Here is a 24834-nt window from a genome sequence, read left to right as displayed (position 1 = left end):
TAAGCCGGTCTCACTTGTCTAATAACTAGACATCTGGTAAGCTCGGTCTCACTTGTCTAATAACTAGACATCAGATAAGCCGGTCCCACTTGTCTAATAACTAGACATCAGGTAAGCCGGTCTCACTTGTCTAATAACTAGACAACAGGTAAGGCGGTCCCACTTGTCTAATAACTAGACATCTGGTAAGCCGGTCTCACTTGTCTAATAACTAGACATCTGGTAAGCTCGGTCTCACTTGTCTAATAACTAGACATCAGATAAGCCGGTCCCACTTGTCTAATAACTAGACATCAGGTAAGCTGGTCTCACTTGTCTAACTAGACAACAGGTAAGCTGGTCTCACTTGTCTAACTAGACAACAGGTAAGCCGGTCTCACTTGTCTAATAACTAGACATCAGGTAAGCTGGTCTCACTTGTCTAACTAGACATCAGGTAAGGCGGTCCCACTTGTCTAATAACTAGACATCAGGTAAGGCGGTCTCACTTGTCTAATAACTAGACATCAGGTAAGCCGGTCCCACTTGTCTAATAACTAGACATCTGGTAAGCTCGGTCTCACTTGTCTAATAACTAGACATCAGATAAGCCGGTCCCACTTGTCTAATAACTAGACATCAGGTAAGGCGGTCTCACTTGTCTAATAACTAGACATCAGGTAAGCCGGTCCCACTTGTCTAATAACTAGACATCTGGTAAGCTCGGTCTCACTTGTCTAATAACTAGACATCAGATAAGCCGGTCCCACTTGTCTAATAACTAGACATCAGGTAAGCTGGTCTCACTTGTCTAACTAGACAACAGGTAAGCTGGTCTCACTTGTCTAACTAGACAACAGGTAAGCCGGTCTCACTTGTCTAATAACTAGACATCAGGTAAGCTGGTCTCACTTGTCTAACTAGACATCAGGTAAGGCGGTCCCACTTGTCTAATAACTAGACATCAGGTAAGGCGGTCTCACTTGTCTAATAACTAGACATCAGGTAAGCCGGTCCCACTTGTCTAATAACTAGACATCTGGTAAGCTCGGTCTCACTTGTCTAATAACTAGACATCAGATAAGCCGGTCCCACTTGTCTAATAACTAGACATCAGGTAAGCTGGTCTCACTTGTCTAACTAGACAACAGGTAAGCTGGTCTCACTTGTCTAACTAGACAACAGGTAAGCCGGTCTCACTTGTCTAATAACTAGACATCAGGTAAGCTGGTCTCACTTGTCTAACTAGACATCAGGTAAGGCGGTCCCACTTGTCTAATAACTAGACATCAGGTAAGGCGGTCTCACTTGTCTAATAACTAGACATCAGGTAAGCCGGTCCCACTTGTCTAATAACTAGACATCTGGTAAGCTCGGTCTCACTTGTCTAATAACTAGACATCAGATAAGCCGGTCCCACTTGTCTAATAACTAGACATCAGGTAAGGCGGTCTCACTTGTCTAATAACTAGACATCAGGTAAGCTGGTCTCACTTGTCTAACTAGACAACAGGTAAGCTGGTCTCACTTGTCTAACTAGACAACAGGTAAGCCGGTCTCACTTGTCTAATAACTAGACATCAGGTAAGCTGGTCTCACTTGTCTAACTAGACATCTGGTAAGCTCGGTCTCACTTGTCTAATAACTAGACATCAGGTAAGGCGGTCTCACTTGTCTAATAACTAGACATCAGGTAAGCCGGTCCCACTTGTCTAATAACTAGACATCTGGTAAGCTCGGTCTCACTTGTCTAATAACTAGACATCAGATAAGCCGGTCCCACTTGTCTAATAACTAGACATCTGGTAAGCCGGTCTCACTTGTCTAATAACTAGACATCAGGTAAGCTGGTCTCACTTGTCTAACTAGACAACAGGTAAGCCGGTCTCACTTGTCTAATAACTAGACATCAGGTAAGCCGGTTTCACTTGTCTAATAACTATACATCAGGTAAGCTGGTCTCACTTGTCTAATAACTAGACATCAGGTAAATAAACAAATAAAAGTAAGTTGGTCTCACTTGTCTAATAACTAGACAATAAATTTAGAGAGTCAAAAATTGTGTTCCTAGCATTTCCCTCTACATCTACACAATAATAACTTTGTTTTGTATTGTATACAAATCACTTATTGTCAGAAAGTGAGTAATGGAACAACAACAACCAACTACAAGTACTACAACACACAACTAATCTACAACTTTTTTTAGCATTTCGTTGCCTGATTTACGTAAGGTGAGTTCGGCAAAGTTTCGGACGTTTTTAGGTGGCTTGAGATGATGTTGGATTTTTTTTTCTCATCTTGTGGATAGGGGACATGATTCAAGTACAGAATTGATAATAAAGAAATGCTCTATACCGGGTGTGGCCTGTAATATGAGCAAAAAATTAAACTGTAGGCTGTACTCCTCATACTGACAAACATTTGTTCAGCGACTTTTAAAAATAACTTGTGGTTTGATTTTTAATACACTTTAAAGTTTATTCTAAGACGCAATGTATTGCGAATTTTGTTATGTTTAAGACGTGACAAGCAACGTGACACAATGATATGGCGTGGCAATGGCGTCCATTGAAGGTAATATTTATTTTGTATGAAAAATAGGGAGTCTAAATACTTCATATTTTTTAAAAGTTGTTGAACAAATGTGTCACCGTTTTTATCTATGTTTTAATTATTTGCTCGTGTTACAGGCCACACTCGGTACCTATAATAGAATTTTATTATGTTTCTAGACGCCATAATGAGCGTGTAATGAGTGTTTAAATAGAGGAAACAAAAAATTAATTGACAACATTATTTTTTTACCTGGTGGTGTAAGAACAGACGGGCCTATAAGTTCGGCCCTATTGCTGGTACCAAAGAGTTTACTATTGCAAAATAACCGGTTTTACCTACTGATTAATATATATAAGAATTGGCCTAGCAGTAATTCGGGCTATCATATCCGACCCGATTTTTATTTTTTTGCATTTGTCTGTCCAATCTTACACCATGCGCTCAATATTCAAGAAATTATGGTTGTCAAACTTTAGATGTGGGGTCAATAAACCCGTGCAGAGTCAATGAACCACGTGGGTTCATTAACACCATAAGGGCGGTAGGTTGAAATAGGTGATAAAAGAGGATTTAAGGATAAATTAATATGAAACTGGAGGAATGAATACGAACATTTTTAATCAGTCTGCGTTTTTAGTAAAGCTGCGTCTTTATAAAAAAGATAGAAACATATTTGATTAAGTATAAGAGATCATTTAAGTATGTGGTGTTACTTAGCTAAGTGTAGCGACCAATACAAGATGATTTGGGAGCTTTATTGTGATTTAATATCTACTATTAATCATATTTACCTGAATACCTAATTTAATTAGAAATAGTGGTGGCACGAATAAAGTTTGAGCATCCCTGAGAATTTAAGATCGGATGATTAGCATCCGATCTTTTACCACTTCGGGTAAGACCGGATCTCGGCCTACAGGCATCGTATCAAAATTCCAAATATACAGATTTGTCACAAATTTAATAAAAATAATATGCAATCTGTAAAAGAAACAAATAACGCTTCAACTTGCCAGTTATTCAAGAAAAACTGGCGAAGGGTATTTCCGGACACAATAAAAAATCTCATTTTTTGGACGTTTGCACTTATCTCGCGACTTGTTAGACGGAGCGACAAGTGCGGCACAAAACAGCGCATTGCATCACCTTGCCAGCATTAAAAAAAAGCCCCGCAAGAGGCAGAAATTTGAATCATACGATCTTACCCGGTGTCCGATCTTAGTCGAACTCACCTTAATTCAGGTTGCAGAGTGAAGATTGCTAATAACTATAATTCCGAGGACACGTGTAGGAAGTTCAGAACCTATTTATTGACTGACTAAAGCATCGCGGGCGCAGCCGCGGTTATATTAAGTTACATGTAATAGGTAGCTATCCATTCGTGTGCCTACACTCACTTACGTTTCCGTGAAATAACGATGGAAAATAATTAAGCACTACATCTATACTATAAGTACTGAATGTTATTACAAAAACACATTTCACAAGAATTGTCATCATCTCTAAAACAAGACCGATATCACGGGTTATTCCAGGCCACGGTGTAGGTACGAGCATGGCATGGTGGCTACGACCAATAACTACGATCTGATGGCGAATATACAATATTGTACATGATTACAGACGCAAATGCCCATGGGACACGCCCACGCCGTCGCCGGAGCCGAGGCGGATGAATTTCACCGGGTTATTCTGGGCCATAAAGATGGAACCTCGGTGGACAGATTACGACGTGTCCAACCTCTTCGTGGTACGTATTCTTGACGGCGATGATATATGATGATGATGATAGATGATGACTGGCGTGGACTATAGTGTAGAAGGCATACTCGGCAGTCCCCGCCAGTCGTCGTCTATCATCGCCTGATGCGAGTCCTGCGACCCGTGAGTTGTCGGTTTTTGAGCATCAAAGGGAATCGCCGGGTGGTTGCTACTATACTGTATGCGTTATTATTTGCGATATTTGACACATTATGACTGACGTATATAGAGATGTAACTAACCCAAATCGATTGTCACAGCAAGCGATTACGATTGGATGGCACGTAGACTGAGGTATCGAATTGTGACGTATAATGAATTTTTATTTGAGATTTAAATAAAGCTAGAATTATATGGTTTTCCCGCAAGGTAAATGCATTTAATACACCGACCGAGTAGGTCGCACCCATCGTCAAAATCTAAACTAACAGGGGATCTATTTTAAAGTTTATTTATGTTATTTCTGTGTCAAATTTGTTGTCTGTTAGGTGACGATAAATATATCCATATTTACAGTTAATTATCCACGTTTTCCTTATTTTTATTAAAAGAAAAATGTAAAATTCATATCGATTTACTTAGACGACTACCGATTCATAACGGTGGTGTCCGGCCAACCCTAAAATAAATAAAAAAAGACGTAGAACGTAAACGTTCGGAGTGCAATTGTTTTCCTTTGTGATTTCGATGTGCAAGACATTTTACGTTGTATTGCTGTTGTAAGTGACAGATGTCAAATAACGCAAATAACGATACACACAGTATACAGGCAATAGTGTGTATGTTAGCACGATAATATAGACGATGATAGGTAGGTACGGTCAGCCAAGAAAGTGGTAGACCACTTTCTTGGCTGACTGTACTATCGACGGTCATTGCCGATAGTGTAGACTTGTAGAGGAGGCATGATATAGCGAGGGATATTGACACATGTTGAATTTTATAACTATACTCTGTATCTTTATAGGTATTTAAATAAAAGTAAACAAAATCTACCCTCAAATGGCTCCTTAATCCAGTTGAGGGTAGATGAAAACATTACACGATCAAATAATGTATTAGGTTAAAGTCAGGTCGTTCAGTGACAGATCCAGGTTAGGATGGAGCGAAAACCAAAATTCTTGAATATACCTAGCAATGGAACCCCTCTAAAAGGATGTCTAATTTTTTATTATTTCAGGGAAAAAAATAAAAAAAATATTGGTATATACTTTTAGCCCTCTACTATTCGATTATATATGAGTCGCTTAACTTCGAACTCGGGTAAATCCATCTGTCAGATTATGCGATTTTGGCTTCGAGCAACACCGGCTTCCGACACATCGGAAGGGAGGGGCCCAAGCGATATCTCACCGTAGAAATCTTTCTGCCATTTTTCGCGGGGGGAAAGGTGCACACAGTCGCACTTCTCACACACTTACATACAAAATCCAATCTGTAATGACGACACAAATACATAGAAAATGACACACGTCAAAGACAAATCTTGCAAACCTCGATCTCTTTTTGTGTACGGACGAGTGACAAGTGTCACAACACGCACACTAACACATTTTCGTTGAAGTATGTTATTGTATTCTGAGAGACGAGAAGTCGGATTTGTCGCTCGACCGATCCGCAATTTGTACTGAGCGAGCAAAATCGATAAATCCAACAATTACATGAGACTAAAATATAATAATTGTGTTTGAATGTAATTAAACGTATGATATGTAAAAAAAAATATTACATGTGAAATGTAACACTTTCTTTTTGTAAATTTGATGTCCCCGACCTCTTTTTATAACAAAAAACCGAGCAAACAGGCATTTTTGTGCAGCAGTGTTCACGCGCGCGTCTGGACTCGGTCTAGTGAAAAATCCAAGTGCAACTAGTTTTATTACCCGCGCTAGATTAGATTGACGCGCTAATCTTGTACCTCGGCAGAGGGGAAATAGTGCGAATGCCGCCTCCCTTCCGTGTTGCTCGAAGGATTTTGGTATTAAGAAAAGGTAATAGGGTAGATATTTGCTGTGAGGGTCGAATGGATTTACCCGAGTTTGAAGTTAAGCGACACATATAGCAATATATGTATATTTTTAATCAATTTTATTTATGCTTATTTTTTTATACAAGTTTTATTCATTAAATACCATCTTTTTGTTACAGATATACTCGGTTTAGGCCCATGTCTGCAGATTCCCAATTCTACAGATTCTCTAATCTACGGATTCCCAATTTAACAGATAATCAATTATACTGATTCCCAATTTAACAGATAACCAATTATACTGATTCCCAATTCTACAGATTCTCGAATCTACGGATTCCCAATTTAACAGATAACCAATTGTACAGGTTCCCAATTCTACATATTCTTAATGCCACAGTTTCTCATATCTACAGTATCCTAATTCCACAAATTCCTAACTGCACAGATTATTTATTTATTATCTATTATAAAGCAGAACCGCTTTCTTCGTGGTCAGATGCAAAATTTTGCTCAAATTCTTAAACTCTGCAGATTAGCATCCTTCAAAATGACCAAATTTTGCTTACTTTTCTGTTACAGCAAAGAGCTTCATATTTATTTAAATTCTAATAAGCGGTTCTACCTGTGGACAATTGTAGTTTTCAGCAAATAAAACGAGTGCGAATTAAATTTAATCGTATTATTTAATCACTCAACAAGACCTACTCTTAATAAAAACCAAACATTAAACCAAACATCTGTAGAATTGGGATTCTGTAGGACTGGAAATCTGTTTGGGAATCTGTAGAATTGGGAGTTTGTGGAAATGGGAGTCTGTATAATTGCTAATATGTAGAATTGGGAATCTGTAGAACTTCAATTATGTAGAATCGGGAATCTGTAGAATTGTGAATATGTAGAATTAAGATTCTGTAAAATTCAAATTATGTAGAATTGCAATTGAAGCAGTTCATTTCTATAGTTTGACGACCGGTCTGATCTAGCGGGTAGTGACCCTGCCTGTTAAGCCGATGGTCCTGGGTTCGAATCCCGGTAAGGGCATTTATTTGTGTGATGAACACAGATATTTGTTCCTGAGTCATGGGTGTTTTCTATGTATATAAGTATGTATTTATCTATATAAGTATATATATCGTCGCCTAGCATTCATAATACAAGTTTTGCTTAGTTTGGGGCTAGGTTGATCTGTGTAAGATGTCCCCTAATATTTATATATTTATTTATTTATAGTGATCTGTAGATACTATTCTTTACAATTAAATACACTCGTATTTAATATAAAAGGGTGAAAGTTTTCGCGTTTTATATTACATCTCTCATGACACCTTGAACAGTGTCTTTTGAAGGAAATTATAAGCTAAATCTCATACACATCGTTTTTTCTAAAAGTTTGATGAGCGAATTAATACCATTTTTTTATTTATTTACTTAACTTTAATTCTGTATTCGGGGAAAATTAATTCAATAACAAAACTTATAAACTATTACTAAAATTAAGTATGTATAAACTAAATAAATTAAAACTAATAAAATAAATAAAACTTGTCCACCTATCTTAGGTCCCCCAGATCTGTCCCCTGCGGAAGGGTGCCCATAAGGCTGGCTACATTCCCACGCTGAATAGCTATGCCTATTATTTGGCCTAGGAATGAGCCAGCCCTAGGCTCACCCGTGGTTTCAAATAGTATTTTTAGGCCCTTAAAAATAATGTGAGCGTACGACACCACGGCCCCAGGGTCTCTACCGCGAACGCCGCAAATATGTGGTTGTTTGTAAAACCAGCATATTTGCGGCGTTTTAGGATTTCAGCCGCTGCCGCCGCCCCCGCCATACATTATTAAATTATTTTTCGTTCCACAAAAAACTTTTTTTATTTGGCTTCAGAGGTAGTTTCATGGAATTTCTACTTTTGTATATTTGCTATTTTTACAGAGAATGGTCTTCCATAGAAAAACCTCTGTCATAGGTTAGATTGGAGAGACTTCCTAACTACCCAAGTAAAAATTCCAGTTTATTGGAATAGCTTATTCGTTAGATGATGTTCTTAAAAGCATAAAAAGGTTATGAAACTGGAACTTCATTAGTGGCGTTGTAGAAAACGGCCAACAAATATTATCAAATTGTACTGTTCAAAAAGTTACAAAGTACATTGCAATAAAAATGAGAAAACTCAAACAATCTCATATTTATCGATATTATTTTATTTTATATTTTTATTTTATAGTACCTATATTAACCAAATTATAAAAAAAAATGCTTCATAAATAGCAAAAACCATATAATTCAGAGCTACTTTTTTACTGGACCCACTCCTTAATAGAAATCTTCTCTTCTTGAGGTCTTGGGGCGTCCCATTCGTTTTTCGTCAAGTTCTTAAATTAGTCCCATTCTGCTTTCGTCACTCATTCTACATTGAAAGGTTTGAAAGCCACCAACGATAGTGACGAATGTAGAATGAGTGACGAAAGCAGAATAGGACTAATTTAAGAACTTCACGAAAAACGAATGGGACGACCCAAGACGATACCTGTAGAACTGGGCCTAAACCATTATACTCGATTCCTATACTTATTTTTGTTTATAACGTATATTTTTTTGACACGGTAAAACCACGTAATTAGGGGTTTTATGGAAAAGGGCCTTTAACCCGGATATTCTGCACAAATTGGAGTTTACAACTTATTACAGAACCGTGAAAACTATTTCGAACCTGATAAAATAATAAAAATACTACTAGTAAAAGTAAATATATTATATGCCTAACATACGTATGAACATGCCCAAAAAGGGCGTAAGCGACACCGAAGGGCAAAATTTGACGCTTATTTAAAATATATAAGGAACCCATTTTTTGCAGTAAAATGATACTTTTCGTAATCAATAACGTCGTTATCTTATCTTATTGTTTTCGGGGGCCCTTGCGGATACACTTCGACCCATAGGGATCTTTTGTGCAGTTACCCCCTAGAAGAGATCCGTCAACTACTCAAGAGCTTTTCCCACCATATCCATGTGTCGGATGATGGAGCTCATGGGTAGCGTTTTAAAGTCCTTTGGTTCCAGGTATCCTGCTCCAAAGTCCTTCATTCTTTGTCTGGCGAGGGCGTGACATTCACACATTAAGTGTCTTACTGTCTCTTCCTCTTCGCCACACATACGACAATCGGTGTTGTCAGAGTGTCCCATCTTGGCCAGAAATCCTTTGACCCCGTAATGGCCAGTAAACACCCCCGTTATGATTTGGAGTTGTCTTTTGCTAAGTTTCCAAAGCTTTGACTCCAGCCGGAGTCTATTCCTTGCATAAAGAGCTTTGCATGCTTTAGACCCGTCAGACTATCCCATTCTTCCTGGTGTTTGGTCTTGGTATGGTCTTTAATAGCCGTTGTGATGGTTCCCTGTGAGAGCCCCACGAATGGTTCCGGACCTATAAGGTTACTTACAGATCCGGCTCTGGCGAGTTCATCTGCATTTTCATTGCCTATGAATCCCTCGTGCCCTGGGATCCATACCAGTTGCACCCTGTTTTGCCTTCCAAGCTGGTTCAGAGCTTGGACGCCATTATATACCAGTCTAGAGTCCACTCTGGGAGCTTCGAGCGCTTTGAGAGCGGCCTGACTGTCGCTGAGTATATAGATATTCTTCCCTTGGGTTCGCCTAACTATATTCTCATGCACACAGGCAATTATAGCGAATGTCTCGGCTTGGAAGACAGTGGCGTAATTGCCCATGCTTATACTACTACTAAAGTCATTTGCATAAATGCCTGCCCCCGTACCAGATTCTGTCTTAGACCCATCTGTGTACCATATAATGTCGTTTTCATCAGAGATTGGTGCTTCAAGACCTTCGGTCCACTCAGCCTTTGTTGGAATTTTAACGTTAAAATTCTTATGGAACATAAACTTGGGTTGCATCTTATCGCAGCCCATGTTCGTAATCCTTTTCATGAAATTGTCGCATTCCATGTTTGTGTGTTTGGTCTTTGGCTTGCTATCGCTCCAGAGGCCTGTTAGGGTCAACCTGTGTAGCGATTTCCGCGCCTCAGATTGTATCACTAGGTGTAGCGGCGAGAGGTCTAGCAGTACCTCCATCGCCGCTGTTGGCGTCGTTCTAAACGCGCCAGTAATAGCCATGCATGCCGTTCTTTGTATTTTCATAAGGGCATCCCTGCATGTGCTCTTTAGTGTCCTTGGCCACCATGCCAGGCATCCGTACAAGATGATAGGTCTTACCATCATGGTATAGATCCATCTTAGCCTTTGGGTTTAGACCCCACGTTTTGCCATAAGCCGATCTACACATTCCAAACACTCTAAGTGCCTTGGTGGTTGTTAGTTCGACATGCTTTCTCCAGTTCAGTTCTTTATCTAGTGTAACGCCTAGATATTTCACTTCATTGGACATTTCCAGTACCCTTCCATAAAGCTTCAGCTGCTTTATGCCATTAAGGGTCTTTTTCCTGGTAAACGGTATTACCACTGTTTTGCCTGGGTTTATGGAGAGTTGATGACAGTTGCACCATCTTTCCACTTGCTTCAGTGCTTTATTCATGATTTCCGATACTGTTCCCGGGAATTTCCCGTTTACAAGAATCACTAAATCATCTGCGTACCCTACCGTGTGTATTGGGCCTTTGTTTAGTTCTTCCAACAGTGAGTTAACTACCAGACTCCAGAGAGTTGGTGAGAGAACCCCACCCTGTGGACAACCCTTCGTAGCCGTAGCTAATATTTCATCTCCCATAAGGGAGGATTTTATTAGTCGGCTATTTAGCATAGTACCAATCCATCTACAGATTGTTGGTTCTATGCCATGTTTAGATGCTGCAATATTGATTGCCTGATACGTGGTGCGATCAAATGCCCCCTCCACGTCTATAAAAGTGGCCAGACATAGTTCTTTGTTCTCTATCGCCTGTTCCGCTCTGGTTGTCACCAAGTGTAGTGCCGTTTCAGTCGATTTACCCGGCTGATACGCACACTGCAATTGGTGCAGCGGATGCCTCTTAAGAGGACCATCCCTTATGTGTCTGTCTACCAGTTTCTCCAGTGTTTTGAGGAAAAATGATGACAGACTTATAGGCCTGTATGATTTGGCTTCTGTGTAATCTGCTTTGCCTGGTTTAGGCAAGTACGTTACCTTTACCATCCTCCACACACGCGGTACGTGTCCGAAGGCTATGCACGCTCTGTACAGTCTACCTAAGTGCGGTATTAGTACATTGGCGCCCTCTTGTAGTAGTATGGGGTAGATTCCATCTGGCCCCGGGGCTTTGTATGGTTGAAATGTGGATAGTGCCCATTGTATCTTATCGTGATCTACTACCTTTTTAGACGTGTCCCAGTTGTACCTGGTCGTGCTGATGGATTGTTCCATTGCACCGGTTGCTACATCGTCCGTTACGCTCTGATGTATTATCGAGCCTGGGAAGTGTGTGTCACACATAACTTTGAGGGTTTCTAGCCCCGTTTCAGTCATTCTTCCGTCACTTCTTCTAATGGAAGTGAGTGGAACTGACTTCGTTGCAGCTAATGCCTTTGTAAGTCTCATGCCTTCCGGTATGGACCTGATTTGATCGCAATGGTTCATCCATGCTTTCCTTTTTGCTTTCCTCACAGCTTTGCTGTATTCCGTGAGTTTTCGCGCGTAATGCTCGAAGTCATTGGTCCTTTTAGCATCATTGAAGACAGCCCTGGTTTCCTTCCGGAGTTTTGCAATCTCCGGGTTCCCCCAGGGCACCTTCTTCGCCAGGATTTTCTTTTCCGGGCAGTTGTTTGTCCAAGCTGTATAGACAGCTTGTGCTATTCTGTCTGTTTCAAGTTCTATGTCAATAATAGAGTTTAACTTGCCTTTAGGGTCTCCCAGTTCCACCTCCAGGTCACTTTTGAACGCTAACCAGTTGGTGTTCCTGGGATTCCGTTTGCGTATAGTTTCTAGTTGGATTTTAGTCTTATACCTGAAGCATATATATCTGTGGTCCGATAAAGAAATCTCCCCAGAGACATGCCATGAGCTAATCTTATTACTCGCGTTGTTGGACGCTAGCGTTATATCAATAACTTCCCCCCGCCTTGCATTGACGAATGTCGGTTCATTGCCTTTATTTAATAGTTGTAAAGAAGAGCTTACCAGAAAATCCAGTACCTTCTCTCCTCTTCTGTTGACATCCGAGCTCCCCCAGATGACGTGGTGAGCATTTGCATCGCAGCCGATGATCAGGTCGGTGTTCGCCTGGCTGCCGTAAGCAGCGAGATCCCTCAGTTGCCCAGTGATTGGACGAATAACGTCGTTACTTTGGCACAAGAATGTCTAAAAAAATAACTCTTATAATTTTTTTACACTGTAGCATTTTCCTTGTTTTGCATGAAATTGCTGTTTAACATGAAAGTTTGAAATTTTCTTATTTCATAAATATTGAAAAATGCACAAAAATTTTGGTAATAACTTATTATACGCTTATTAAATAAGTATTATATAATTTCAATAAAATGTACACATATTAGTGAAATAGTATATTTAAATTATTGATGAAACCTTTATTAATTTCTTTAGCGGCTGGGTAGAGGGCTAAAAGTAGTGTTGGTTTTGAAACTTGATATAATCACTATATAATTAATCTACATGACAATCTGCAACTTTTTGTACCGGTTCCACAATTTCCACATTGATAATTTTTTCCGATACAACGACGCTCCACCCTAATCCAGGTGGTTTTGTATTTTGTCGGTTAACCAATAAATGTTATAACTACCCGAAAATGTACAAATTGTTTACTTTTATTTAAATACCTAAAGATACAAAGTATAATTAAATCTAATTATATAGACAGAAAATGAGCAATGCTACCATAACGGATATTACGTGGACTACTCAATATAATACTATGCTATCTTCGTTTTCCAAAAATATATTGTGCTTGGTGATTGCCTGTGCAGCCGATCGCACAGGCCATCACCCATGGCCGCATATACTCCGCCTGGTACTCTATTCCGAGATTCGCGAATGACCTAACTGACATACAGGCCTACGTCATCATGCTGTTTACAGGTTCTCAAACTTTAAAATGTGGTAGAATTTTAACCAACGGTGAAAATTATTTTAACGGCATTAATTTTAAGTTATTCATGTAGAAACATTATCTGATTATACTGTCCTTTTCACTCCTACTCTTACAGTTCCGAATAGAACAGCCAACCATTTTCGTAACAAAACATTAATTACCTTCGAGCAACACGGAAGGGAGGCGGCATTCGCACTATTTCCCCTCTGCCGAGGTACAAGATTAGCGCGTCAATCTAATCTAGCGCGGGTAATAAAACTAGTTGCACTTGGATTTTTCACTAGACCGAGTCCAGACGCGCGCGTGAACACTGCTGCATAAAAATGCCTGTTTGCTCGGTTTTTTGTTATAAAAAGAGGTCGGGGACATCAAATTTACAAAAATAATAATATTTTTTTTTACATAAATATCATACGTTTAATTACATTCAAACACAATTATTATATTTTAGTCACATGTAATTGTTGGATTTATCGATTTTGCTCGCTCAGTACAAATTGCGGATCGGTCGAGCGACAAATCCGACTTCTCATCTCTCAGAATACAATAACATACTTCAACGAAAATGTGTTAGTGTGCGTGTTGTGACACTTGTCACTCGTCCGTACACAAAAAGAGATCGAGGTTTGCAAGATTTGTCTTTGACGTGTGTCATGTTCTATGTATTTGTGTCGTCATTACAGATTGGATTTTGTATGTAAGTGTGTGAGAAGTGCGACTGTGTGCACCTTTCCCCCGCGAAAAATGGCAGAAAGATTTGTACGGTGAGATATCGCTTGGGCCCCTCCCTTCCGATGTGTCGGAAGCCGGTGTTGCTCGAAGTTAATTACCATGCTTACGACGTGAAAAGTTTGGAAAACACTGCGACTGCTGACACTGAGCGAGAAGGAAATAACAATTAACACGCGTTCGACAAGGATGACGGTCAGGGCATGAAGTTATCTAGATCCGAATTGTCAAATGTGACAGTGCTATCCTGTGTTGCCAGTAGTGTAAACAGAATTACCCGAACGTCTGAAATTTCTTTCGTGAATCGGAAGATATTGCTAACGAATAATTAAAAATTACGTGTTATTGTAAAATTTAAGATAAAATACATATAAATGAAAATTATAAAATTATAAAGAAATATTTTAACTTATTAACCATAGGTATAATGTACCCATGTAACATGTTATGTTGAAATAAAGTGGCAATGTTATTGTGACGTAGGCCTGTGTCACTCTGGGAATAGAAGACCATGTTTTATTAGACCATGCAATCACCAAGCAAGCACTTTATGGCGCCTCTACACGATGGTCCAGCGCTAGACCAGCGAGATCACCATGCGATGGTTGAGAGCACACACTATGGAATAGGCCACGTGTAGATGAAGTACGCACCATCGCTGGCCCACTACGACCACTACCTTTGATGTGCGGACGAGAAACCGACACAGTAGCCATCTCATCGCCATCCAGCCGCGCCATAAGCCATCCGACACCGATACCCGTCTTAGTTGTCCAGTATGATGGCCCATCGTGTAGAGGAGCCATGAGAACCGAATGACAATGTTTATGATGTGACGTCTGTAAAGAACACTTAATTCTATACAACCAGAGTTTATATTTATACTGGTACATGTACGAACTTTATACTTGTATATCGTCAGGTGACAACCAAAACTCACAAATTACTAAAAAATAATTAAACAAAAATCAACGTTATTAAGGTATTAATACGGTTCACTATGGCTGTGAACTTGTAGTGGTAATTACTAATTAGTGAGTTTTGTTTGGTTGTCACCTGTCGATATGAAGCACACGCCAACATCATATCATATGCTGTTGACATTACAATCTAATCTAAATAGTCGCTTAAAGTAAACTCTAGCCCACTGGAATATGTCAAAGAATATGTATATTTAGGTGAAAACTAATATTCTTCAACAAAAACAGAAACACTGAAAAAGAAACAAGACATATCGCCATTACTTGGAGTACAAAGTACAAAGTAAAGTAAAGTTGAAGTACAAAGAAAGGACCCCGCAGCAAACATAGGGCAAAAGTGATTTCAGTCAAAAACCTCACGAAATTTTAGTACATGATGTCAATTTAAGTCTCCTGATTATTTTTTATGAGGGCATAAATCTCTCAGAAGTATACTTTCAGAAATAATCAAGTTTATGTTTTTCTATTTCTATGAGGTGTTTCCTAAAATCGATACATTGTAAGTACATCTACAACGCTTATTTGAAATTTCACCATAAATGACGCTGTTTTTGGTTTCAGAGCTTTAGCCGTTTACTTATAGAGCGTTCCTACCGTGAATGCAGAACGTTCACCACCCGCACTACCACCACTCCAGTAGTCCCCGTTATTTACTACGATGATCCAGAGTTCTTGGGCCCGAAAACAGGAAATGTCGTGGCCAAGGTATGCATGCTTTGCAGGTGTATGTGTTTTCTCCACAGCACCTTACAGCACCTACAGAATATTAACCACCCCCACCACCACCACAACTGAAAAGTTCTTTTCTTTCTACTACGATGACGTACATAGTTTGAAGACGGGACGTAGCATGCATACATGCTTCGCAGGTGTAGGTATGTGTTTCCTCTAAATTCCTTCACGTCGCCTGCACGTTCACCATCCCTACCAACACCACTATAACATAACATAACAACGCAGTACCACCTGGCGACTGAGATCATAATGTTATCTCCTTTACCCTTGTTTAGATTAACCAAGAGTGAAATAGATGGCATTATGACCTCTGTCGCCAGTTGGTTTTAAGGTAACTGCGGTAAGTATACTAGACAAAAACATACCTATATTACTATAATTTTTTGTCTATGTTTTTTTGTTTCGTTTGTTTTCTTTATTTATTTTCTTATATATTTTTTGTACTCTCTGTTTTCTTAAATATTCCTTTTGTGTATCTTTGTAATTGTTTAATATGTATCTTTATGTGTTATCTGCCCCTAGAAAACAGGTATCTTCCAGCAATATTTTTGTACAAGTATATATGGATGGACGACTTCGAGAACTTAATTTACCATGAGTCATAATCCATGACTTATCTTTTGTAGTGCGAGCTCTTCGACTGGTAGTGCTGGGTGTGCAGGCTCGTCGACACCACCGTCCTCAGAACAGTCGCGGCGCAGGCAACGTCTGCAACTCTAGCTCTTATCTCACCTTACCTTATGTTCTATAGTGCTGGGTGTGCGCGCCGCACCACCGTCCCTCAGAACAGTCGCGGCGCAGGCAACGTCTGCAACTCTAGCTCTTATCTCACCTTACCTTATGTTCTATAGTGCTGGGTGTGCGCGCCGCACCACCGTCCCTCAGAACAGTCGCGGCGCAGGCAACGTCTGCAACTCTAGCTCTTATCTCACCTTACCATATGTTCTACAGTGCTGGGTGTGCGGGCTGCTGGAGACCGGCATCCCTCATAACAAATACTGCTCGGACGGCTTCACTAGCAGCCCCGGCGCCTTGGCCCTAGCGGAGATGAACTCCTACAGGCGGTATTGCCGGTATATGAGCGAGTAAGTACTTTGACTTACTATTAGGGAACTCGCCCACGGTAACTTTTTGCAGCAATAAGCTGCATTATACCATTATTCCAGATATATTTATAAATGTTCATTGTATTTTATTTATTTAAGGTTTACACTTAACTCTACAGAAATTACAGGTAACAGCCAAAAATACATGAATAAGTGTCTATCCAATTATATAGCTTACAACCGACCCGCCCCGGCTTCGCACGGGTTATAAAAACCTTAACAAATGAATATACACCTAAACCTTCCTCAAGAATAATTCTATTGATAGATGAAGACCGCATGAAAATCCGTTCAGTACGGCCGGCACGTCAGTCTTACGTAATTTTAGATTTTTGTTTTTTATATTATTACTATTGTATTGTAGTACGGGCGATTTTCCGCAACTCGACGTCCTGCGCCTATTTTGCGTGATAGGGGGTGGGCTAGTCCTGCCAGCCCAGCTCCTCGAGGAATCCCACCAAACCTTTAATGTTGAGTAGGACCTCGGGGAGGTCTCTCGGAGATCCGAGATGTTTTGCTCTGTATGGGGCCACTCCGCTGCATTCCAACACCACGTGAGAGGCTGTTTCTTCCTTCTCCATGCATCCACGACATAGGGGACTGTCCGTGACACCTGTTATAAAAAGATGTTTGTTAAAAAGTCCATGACCTGTTATGACACTGGTTACCATACTCAGTCGAACCTTTCCTAGTTGAAGGAGCGTCCTTGTGAGCTTACCGTTGAAGAGATGGGTAGTGAGTAAATACTCACGGGTAAAAACCGAGTAAATAGGTACTCAGTATTTACTCAATATACCCGTATTTACTCGTTTATACCCAAATTGGTGGGTATAAAGTATTTAGAGTGCTGAAAGGGGCATATAAATTTGAAATATAGGTGTATTTTGTAAGCCGCTACTGGATTAAGTGCTCAAAATTGTAAGGAATGGATTTTTAAGAGGGGCACTCCATACGTACGAGTATGTAACTAATTGTCACAAATTTTTTTTTCAGAAACCACCATCGTGTTGCACATCATTAAATGGGTCTTTAAAAATAGATTAGATTAGATTAGATTCATTTATTTCTTGTTGTAAATATACATTAAATTTCACACGTCAAAATAGAATGCATTTCACAAAAAGATCGTCACAACAAAAAATATCAATAATAATAATCTAAAAACAATAAAATAACAGTAATACAATATAAAACGACTTTCTATAAAATAGAAAAGAGTAGGTAAAATGTAAAATTCAGTCAAATTATAAAGAATATAAAAAATAAAAATGTCCAAAAATAATAATAAAAATATTTAAAATATACGACTAGCCTAGGTAATGTCTAAAGGTCAAAATTAATATATTACAATAATAGGAAATGTATGTCAATTGTTACTAATTTATAAAAATTAAAATATACTTATTAAAAAATTAAATAGTCAAGATTTTATTCTTTATATTCTTTGACAGAATAGAGGGTTTTATTTAATAAAAGTTCCTTCAATCGGCGCCCAAATACATCATCCGATGATTCATTTTTGAGAGTGGCGGGTAGACGTTCATAAAACGCCGGGCCTATTACGCGTGGGTTTTTGTCGAGCAGCGCGAGGCGCCGCGGCACGGACTGTAATCGGCCGGTCTGGCGGGTTATTCTGCCAGGCATGTCTATGCGTTTAAATAAACGAATGTTACGGCGTGTGAACATAATAATTTCATAGACATAGAGAGAGTAGTGCGTCATTATGTTATATTGCTTGAAGAGCTGTCGACATGAGTCTCTAGGATGTACACCCGCTAATACACGTAAGGCCTTTTTTTGTAATTTGAACACCCTCTCTGATTCTGTGCAATTTCCGTATAAAATAATACCGTACGCCATGAGTGATTGAAAATAGGAGTAGTATACTTGAAGCAGCATATTTTTTGAAATAATTGGCTTTAGTTTGCGCATCGCAAATATAGCACTACTAAGCTTTTCGCACAAGTTGTTAATGTGTTCTTTCCATTTTAGTTTTGCGTTAACGGTAAATCCAAGGAATCTGCACGAATCACACCTTGGAAGTGGAATCTGTATTTGCGGAATATTAATCGAAGAACTTGCGGAAAAAAGCATTATATTCGATTTTGTGACGTTGAGGATGAGGCCGTCCGCTGAGAACCACTCATGAGGTTGGGTGCATGTATTTGCTATTTTTTCCTCGAGCTGCGAGTACGTATGCGCCTTCACTACCACGGCGGTGTCATCAGCGAACAACACCATCTTGCCATCATCAATAGAGGAAGGGAGATCGTTAATGAATATTAAAAATAGGGTATTTCCGAGCGCGGAGCCTTGAGGTATTCCTTGTTCCAGTATACCTGCGTCGGATTTAACACTTTTGCCCTTAATTTTGACCTCCACTGTCTGCCGTCTATTTCGAAGGAACGATTTAAATAATTTATGGGTGTTATTAGCGATTCCATAGTTTCCGATCTTTTCTAACAGTAAGTCATGATTTATAACGTCGAAGGCTTTAGACAAGTCGCAGAATATCCCTGCCGGTTTGTCCTTTTCATCTAACGCCGTAGCTATGCAATCATATACTTCATATGCAGCTGTTGTGGTGGACCTATTTTTTCTATACGCAAACTGTCTGTCCGTCAATAGGTCATTTGTCTCTAAGTGATGCATTAAACTATTTGATACAATTGATTCGACTAATTTAGAGATGTTGGGGACAATAGTGATGGGCCTGTAATTGTCCACAGCAGTTTTTTCACCTTTTCCCTTATAGACAGGACATACTCGAGTGCTTTTCAGTACGTCCGGGTACTCACCGCACGAGAACATGGTATTAATGAGTTCTACTAGTAGCCCTGCGACGACTGGCCAGATGCACTCGAGTATGTTTAGGGAAATATCGTAGATATCTAGTGTCTGTCGTGTTTTTACCATGGATCTCAGAGTGCGGTTTAGGTCTGTGAGTGTGATTTTTACAAAATGAAATTAGGAACGTTTTTGTTTCTTAGATGATGCCTAACGTGCTCCACAGAGTCTAATTTGTTAATATTTAATTTATATTTTGATGTTACCGTCAGAAAGTGTCGATTTAATACTTCCGGTACGTCGCTGCAGGGCAAATCATTTCCTTTTTCATCCCTGAGTGAAATAGTATGTCGTAATGGTTTTGCAGATGACTCATCATTTACTATACGCCACATTTCCTTTGATGGGTTTTTACTATTGGCTATACGATCTCCAAAGTATTCTCGACGGGCAGTTAGAGTTTCTGACTTAATGTAATCTGCTTGGTGGCTGATGCACTCCGCGAGATTTTCAAGATCTGGGTACTGTTGTTTCATTACTGTCAAGTCATTGTAGTTGGTAATCAATTTAGAAAGACTTTCTGTAATCCATGGTGCATGTTTGTTTTTCTTAACTAAAATATTTTTCATTGGAAAGTGAATATCAATATAGTACATTAAAATATTAAATAATTTGTCGAATTTGTCATTTATAGAAATTACGTCATTATAGACAAAATTCCAATTATAATTTTCAATGTCAATATAAAAAGTAATTAACTTCGAGCAACACCGGCTTCCGACACATCGGAAGGGAGGGGCCCAAGCGATATCTCACCGTACAAATCTTTCTGCCATTTTTCGCGGGGGGAAAGGTGCACACAGTCGCACTTCTCACACACTTACATACAAAATCCAATCTGTAATGACGACATAAATACATAGAAAATGACACACGTCAACGACAAATCTTGCAAACCTCGATCTCTTTTTGTGTACGGACGAGTGACAAGTGATACAACACGCACACTAACACATTTTCGTTGAAGTATGTTATTGTATTCTGAGAGATGAGAAGTCGGATTTGTCGCTCGACCGATCCGCAATTTGTACTGAGCGAGCAAAATCGATAAATCCAACAACAACATGAGACTAAAATATAATAATTGTGTTTGAATGTAATTAAACGTATGATATGTAAAAAAAAATATTACATGTGAAATGTTACACTTTCTTTTTGTAAATTTGATGTCCCCGACCTCTTTTTATAACAAAAAACCGAGAAAACAGGCATTTTTGTGCAGCAGTGTTCACGCGCGCGTCTGGACTCGGTCTAGTGAAAAATCCAAGTGCAACTAGTTTTATTACCCGCGCTAGATTAGATTGACGCGCAAATCTTGTACCTCGGCAGAGGGGAAATAGTGCGAATGCCGCCTCCCTTCCGTGTTGCTCGAAGGTAATTAATGATTCGTCAGTAAATAGTCTTTTTTGCATGAAACTGTTTGGTTCAAGTGTTTGTCGTGTTGTAGGGAGGGTGAATACCTGTGCGTTATGATCGCTGATTGGGGTATCTAGCGGGCGGGTCTCAACGCCCCGGTACTCGCGCGGTACCAGCCCGCAGTCGATGCAGGTCGAGCTGTGCGCGGACACACGGGTCGGAAACTCGACACAGTTTTTATACCCATACATTTGTAAGATTTCGTTTACCCGCCGCCTCGATACGTTCTCTGACATGAAATCGACATTTTGGTCGCCGACTAGAATGAAACTTTTATTCTCTTTTATTAATCTATCTAATAATAGTTCGAACTTATCTAAGTAAATTTCAAAGTCACCGTTTCCAGTGCGGTACAACACAATTATTATTAAACTTATTTTACAAATTTCAATTGCAGTAAACTCTATATGAAATTCGATGGCCAGGCTCTGTAGGTCATTTCGTTGGCGGTATTACTCAATATCGGCCCGTGTGTACAGCGCCACACCGGCTCTGTAGGTCATTTCGTTGGCGGTATTACTCAATATCGGCCCGTGTGTACAGCGCCACACCGCCATGTTCTATATTCGTGCGACAGTAGCTATTTGCAAGCCGATAACCACATAACCTAACTCGTTCTATTTCGTATTTCTTGCACCAAGTCTCGCTACAGGCCAATACATCGGGATTTTCGGAGTTATTTAGCAAGTCTAGTAACCCAGTTTTGCCGCAAATTGATCTGACGTTTTGGTGGACGATTTTAAAACATGAAGATTTTGCTAGCGTGGTGGTCGGTCGCCGCTGCTTATTAGGTAGTTTTTTGACTCGACTGTGTTGAAGTGCCTGATGGACACGCCAGCCGGCCAGTGTTTGTGACTACGAACTACACCTACTTTATTCGCCGGCACATCGATCTTGAATGACGAGTAATGACCCCTCGTGACCTTCAGCTGTTCGCACCTATCTACCTGGACCCCGATACTGGTTTGGATGTGATGAACGACGTCTTCACAGCTGGTTTCTACGTTCAGGTTGAAGACGTGCAGACTAACAGACCGTGGCGTAGCTGCCCGCAGTCCCTCGCGTTGCTCCGTCGGAGCTACGGGCACCGGGGCTGCCAGTGGAGCGCACGTAATAGCATCACGTGCTGCCAGTGGACCATATGCAGGATCAGGAGGTGCCAGTGAGATGCACATTGCAGAAGGGGCTTTTGGGGCCGATGACGCAGCAGGAGGTGCCTGTTTAGTGAATGCTGCAGCTGGTGTACCTGCCACAAGAGAACCTGACTCCTTTTGCACTACTCCTGCAGATATAGCTCGTTTTGGAGGTACTGCATCTTGAGTGACGGATTGCCAGACGGGAGGATGGGCGGCAGCTGGTTTGGATGCTGCACTGACAGGTGGCACAAAGGACATGTTGTCTGGTGATAACGATGGTTGAGCTAAGAGCCCCTCCGACTGCAGTTTACGACGGGTACGGGTCCGGAGCCGCAGCATTTCCGCTGGCATTTGATCTGTGGGTCCTGTAGGTGTCGTGCAAGATATGTCATGCTTTGATGCAGTGTGCTCTTTGGTCGGTTCTTGTGTTCCATGTACAGTGTCATCAATGAAATTAAGTGCTTCTGGACCAGAGTCATTTAATTGCGGTGTCTTTGCCTGTAGTAGTAATAACTGGAATGTTTCTAAGAACATTTTTGGATAAATTGAATATTTTTGGAAAAAAACCGTTTTGAAAGACCAAAATAATGTTTATCTCTCTATAACTTTAGAACCAAAGTTCAGAAAAAATCTGAAAACATATCGGGATATTAGCCGTACAATAGAGTACAAAAAACAATATTTTGAACATCATCGGTTGAGCCATTTTCGAGTTTTCTTTAAAAAACCCTTAATTAAAGGTCGTAAGTGCCGCGTAAACACGCACTTTTGCGCGACATGCAGTTATCTAGAACATCGATAGAATTTAAGTACCTTATTTTTAAAGTAAATACCTTTTTATTTAAAACAAAATTGTTAACTATGCATTATCACAATTTTCCTCTCACTAATAATTACCTTTTTTTTCCTAAATTAAGCTTCCTATATGCTTTTTATTTTATAGATATTGTTAATACACGTTAGCACTCTTGAATAAACGACAATTTTGTTCTTAAATCTCACTTTATGAACATTTTATAAGCAATCGTTTTTACCCACCTAAATGAGTAAATACGGGTATTTATCGGGTGCTTTGAGTAAATACCGAGTAAATACTCAGTATTTACTCACCCCTACCCATCTCTACCGTTGATGCCAAGCATGGCTTCTTTGGCCTGTCTGCATCCAGTCTGGTTTAGCCAGTGTTCTGTGTGTAGTTTCCCAGTGCGTGCCAGCAGCATTGAGCGTACCTTGCTAAACGGTATCGAGAGAATCGGTTCCGGGCCAATCGCCCCCGCACCCGATCCTTGTCTGGCAAGCTCGTCCACAGCATCGTTACCTCGGGATCAACTGTGTCCCTTGATCCATTGTAAGGTGATCTTGTTGTTCTGACATACCTCCATTAATGGGGCAATTTTCAAATAGGCATTTTTTGCTGTCCCACGGCTATAACTCGAAGTCCATAGGATTAAAAGACTGGGTATTGTATATATTTTCATCAAATGTATTGTAAACTTTAAATAGAATGTTCAACTGTACCTTAAATATTATTTGTTTCTCACAAAATCGCATTTGAATTTCAAAAAACGGCGAAATTTGCCGTTTTTTGCGTGTCCCAGTGGCGGCACACACCCAATAAAAAAATCATAACTTTGGATGTAGGCAACGTATTAGGGTCAAACAGATCACTGTGTTATGTCTTTCCTGTAGACATACACAAGAGTTAAGGGCTATAAAGGTTAATTTTCTTATTTAACCCTTATCCACGTGAAAAGGTCCTCCTTTTATTTAGAGAACTACGATAAAATCATTGCTTACACGCCCACAAGCTGTTAACTATTGCCCACAGGAGAGAAAAATGTGCTGTTCGCGATAACACACTAGTTTTCTCTCCTGTGGGCAATAGTTAACAGCTTGTGGGCATGTAAGTAATGATTTTATCATAGTTCTTTAAATAAAAGGAGGACCTTTTCACGTGGATAAGGGTTAAATAAGAAAATTAACCTTTATAGCCCTTAACTCTTGTGTATGTCTACAGGAAAGACATAACACAGTGATCTGTTTGACCCATTATGAATAACTTTATGTTTTTATAAAGAGCATTTTCTAGAGAATAGATTTAATAATTTCAATAATTTAATGCGTTATTTAATAAAACAAGGGAAACCTTTTCATCGTTGTCCCGCGGGGCACTTGTATTGTTATGACTTAAAGATACCCCCCAAAATTTTCTTTGTCTATTGAATAACGGTTAAATTAAATTTACGACACAATAGTGCGATTAGTTGGGCGTCGATCAACATCAAATGTGGACGTGGAAGCAGTTTTATTTGTATAAAAACGGGCAAGAATCTCTTTCGATATATTTTGGTACAACTACAACGACATTTGTATGGACGCTTAATATGTTGGTATACAGTCGAAATAAAAATGTGTATTTTACAATAATAGTTACAAATATAGTGTTAAGATATATCGTAAAATAAACAAGTGAATCGGTTATATTGTGTAGGAAATATCGCAAAAAAATATTATTGGCAACATTTGTACGGCTATTTTGACCATATAAATGTCG

General features: G+C 39.7%; 1 long non-coding RNA gene across 1 annotated transcript; it reads right to left on the bottom strand.

The window, feature by feature from the left end:
- Nucleotides 1-17294: 17294 nt before the first annotated feature.
- On the bottom strand, nt 17295-23506 carry LOC134802896 (uncharacterized). The gene is made up of 2 exons (XR_010145894.1): nt 23407-23506; nt 17295-17594 (listed from the first exon to the last, which is right to left on the bottom strand). It is a non-coding gene; the product is annotated as an uncharacterized LOC134802896 (long non-coding RNA).
- Nucleotides 23507-24834: the final 1328 nt, after the last annotated feature.

Source organism: Cydia splendana, chromosome 25 (assembly GCF_910591565.1).
Source record: "Cydia splendana chromosome 25, ilCydSple1.2, whole genome shotgun sequence".
Taxonomy (NCBI): Eukaryota; Metazoa; Arthropoda; class Insecta; order Lepidoptera; family Tortricidae; genus Cydia; species Cydia splendana.
The sequence above is the reverse complement of the archived record's forward strand: the minus strand, read 5'-3'. Positions and strand labels throughout refer to the sequence as shown.